This window comes from Castanea sativa, chromosome 10, assembly GCF_040712315.1.
Source record: "Castanea sativa cultivar Marrone di Chiusa Pesio chromosome 10, ASM4071231v1".
In the NCBI taxonomy this organism is placed as follows: domain Eukaryota; kingdom Viridiplantae; phylum Streptophyta; class Magnoliopsida; order Fagales; family Fagaceae; genus Castanea; species Castanea sativa.
In genome coordinates, this window is record NC_134022.1 from 30911039 (window position 1) to 30914918 (window position 3880).

Consider the following 3880-nt stretch of genomic DNA (forward strand, 5'->3'; position numbering starts at 1 on the left):
GTTGAACTTGGAAAGGGTCTACTCTGAATGGACTAAGGGAGACAGAACGGATTGAGGGTGGCTATTGATCGGACTGAGAGAAAGAGACAAACTATTTTGGAGACGTTACATTCAAAATCCCATTTTATTATGCATATAACTCGGTTTCCCCATTGCCGAGTTTTAAACAGTAAGGCGGGAATATTTTATTAAGGAAATGCCACAGTGGCGATCCAACGTGGCAATAGACTACCCAAAACTCGGCTTCCTAATAGTTGAGTTCCTTAAGTAACTCGGCTTTACGGTGGTCGAGTATTGAAACAGGGGCACGCCCCTATATAGTTTCGAAATAAGGACATATTGCCAAAATATTTTGCTCAATAGGGCAAAAGGCTAGAATCTCCAAGTTTAAGCTACATATTGCTACTTTACCAATCCTGTTCAGAATTACCGTATGGTCAAATGATTGATAAGTATTGCAGAAAGAGTGGACCACTTGGATATAAAGAACTTAAGCTTTACCGTATGGCCAACATTATTTAAAAAATTGTTCACTGTTTTTTTAGCATAAATTATTAACTGTTCACTGCATGTTTACATACAACAAATATGTTTACATACAACCTTAGGACAATATGATTCGGCCAAAAAATGCATAATAACTACTTTTGTCTGTATAGTAGGATTATTAGTTACTCTTTGGATTTATTCGAGGCATTTACCATTAGGTGATTTATACGAATCATTCATTTTTCTTTCATGAAGTTTGTCCATTATTCATGTGGTTACATATTTAAAAAAACACAAAAACCATTTAAGTGCAATAATCGCGCCAATGCTAAAAATAGTTTATGCAGAAAACAGTGAACAATTTTTATGAGAAAACAGCGAATAGTTTTAATTAATGCAAACAATATGTAGCTTAAACTTCTTTCGGTGTGCCCATGGCTAAAAATGGAGTGAGAGTTTTCTTTTACATGTTGTTCTAATTTCTCATTGTAACCCCAATATTTTAACCAATTTGACCATAACACTTCCGAGAAGTAAGAAATTGATGAGTGCGTTAAAAATGAATGAACAAGGGGTATGAGTAGCCTAAAAATTCATATTTTGAAATTAAAATCTCTATATTTTACAATGCTTCTATTTAAATAAATAAAAACATTAAAAAACTACTTATTTTATGTTTATGTTTATTTGTCGATTATATATAAAAAAAAGTTATAAGGAACTTGAGCTTACCAAACTCGAGTTCCATATTACAAGGAACTTAAGCTTGGTGAGATCGAGTATCGTAGAAAAAAAATAAAGAGGATTTTATTTACAAAGAACTCGAGCCCGGTATGCTCGAGTACCACATTATTTTTTTTAATTGCACAAATTTCAGGTCAGTAGTGCCACGCTAGTGACTCCCTAGAAACTCGAGTACTATTTAGAACTCAATTTTGTGAAACTCGAGTACTAAAAAAGTGGTACATTGGTAAATATTTTCGAAACAGTACTAGTTTGCTACAAATTTTGCAAAATGGTGGTATTTGGCCATTTTTACCCCCTCAGTCTTCTAAAAGCAAGTACTCTTAAGTCTTAATTATGTCAAATGCCTTATAGCTGAATTGACACCTCTTTATGCACAAAGTGCTTGAAGTTTAGGAGGAAAATTGTTCGAGCTGTGGGGTTAGCAGCATGTTGTAATTATTTCTAAAAAAAAGTCTTAATTATATATAAATAAATAATCAAATAAATTTCACAAACGCATGGCTCAAAGATATAAGAATGAAATACAAGATGACTAGGACCTGTGCATTAATGGTATAGTATGTAAAGGGAACGCCAATGAGCTGAGGATACTCAAGAAAACTTCATAATTTTTATATGAAGTTTTAATAATGGTCTCCATGTGTCATATAAAATCTCTTGCTACGTTTGGTTGCTTATATTAGCTAGTTTATCTTTATCCACAATTGCATTGGCCTCTTGATAAATATGCTTAAGCTAGAGGGTCTATGTTGGTTGTTGCATTAGGTACCTAATTGCCCAAAGTTCCGCCACAATACTGGTAGTAATCCTAACATTAAGAGAGATTTTTATAAAAAGTTGAATGATACATGATAATCTTTTCGGTTTTTTCTCAATTTATTTTTGTTTGTTAATAAAAATTGTATGAAGAAATTTGGGTATTCCTCCATCATGAGTATTTTACCTTTTTTTTTGAGAAACAAGTATTTTACCTTAAGTTGCCTAATTAAATTCAATCATGCAATTGAATTAATCAATGCAACACAAAATGTATTGCCTTGCCTTTCTATTGATTAAATACTACTATTAATTAATAACGGTAGCATTAATAAATCAATAATGATAGTATTTAATTACTTAGGTGAACACGTGGCAAGTTTTTATTGGTGGAGTATAGAGTGGAGCAGGAAAAGTGGGACAGAAGATTTAGACTCTCGGTTAATGTGTGCCCTTATGGCACATATTAAGCCTTCCATTTTTAAAAATATTTTCTCGAGAATTGAAAAAGTTGTCAATACTTTTTCAATTTCCAAAAAAATATTTTCAAAAGTAATTTATTATTGTGTGCCCTTAAGGCACACATTAACAAAATCCATTATTAAATTTATGGCTATGCTAATATAGATGCTCTTAAGGATTGAAAAGAAAGTTGGTAGGATTAGAACTTTCAAACAGTGTTAACTTTTAAAGTGACTTTATTCTTTAGAGAACCGATTGGATATTTTTTGAGAAATTCTAATTGTACTTGGCAAGCACTACCCAATGGATTTGTTTTTGGGTTTTACCTTTACCCTTTGAGTTTTTATGTGGAGCCGGCAGTGGTGGTGACTTGAAAGAACACCTTACCTAAGGGTAATGAGAAAGAAGTTATGAAAAGCCATGAAAGGTCGGAATAATTGAGTAAATAGCTTTGCTGAATGATTTTGATTGGACAGTTAAACAAAATTTTCCATTTTTTTAATATTAATAAACAAAAAGTTTAGCATTGGTTCAACGTCTTAGGACTGTAGCCCCCCCCATAAAAATGAAAAAACGTCATTGGACTTTTTAGGGTAAACTTATAGCCGAAGTTTAGATAGGAATAGGACCCTAGGCTAGCTAGGCTTATTCTTTCCTTTTGGAATTAGGCTATCCATCAAATTTCTCTAAAGTCTAAAGTAATTTATTATATCCACGCACTGTTGGTTTGGCAAAAGATTAGAAAAGCAACATTGGATTATAACATCAGATTAGGTAAGGAAGTGAAAAATAGACCTCAACAATTTGGAGTTTGAACTAATAGAGCATCCATTATTGGTAGATCTATAAATTGTAGCAATTTAACATCACAAAAAATTATTTTACTCATTTTATCTTTTTATTTTACAAAACACTCAACATTAGTAGTTTTATTTTAGCTTTCAACATAATAAAACAATATAAGTAACACAATAAACTAATTTATTTACTACAATAAACTAATTTATTTACTACAATAAAATAATATATCTACTATAATAAAATAATATATTCACTACAATAAATAACAATCACAACCACCGCCACCTTAACCACCGCATAATAGCAAATAATTTGAACACATTACTATTTTTTTTTTCTCTTTCTCAAAAAATTGTTTTTTTTCTCGCCAATATTAGCTAGTAATAACCTACCATTTAAAATTTATTATGAAAATATTGTGGTAGTATTTCTTAATTTTAATTTCTTATTATTCTTAATTTTATTTTATTTTTCCCTTTATCTCTTTATTTATTTTCATCCATAGACGTTTCTTTCTTTTCTTTTCTTTTTTTTCTTTTTTCCTCTTTTTTTCTCCTTCACACACATATACTTCCTTTTCGTTCTATCTTCATTTTCATTTTTGTTTTTCTACTTCAGCTCTCTC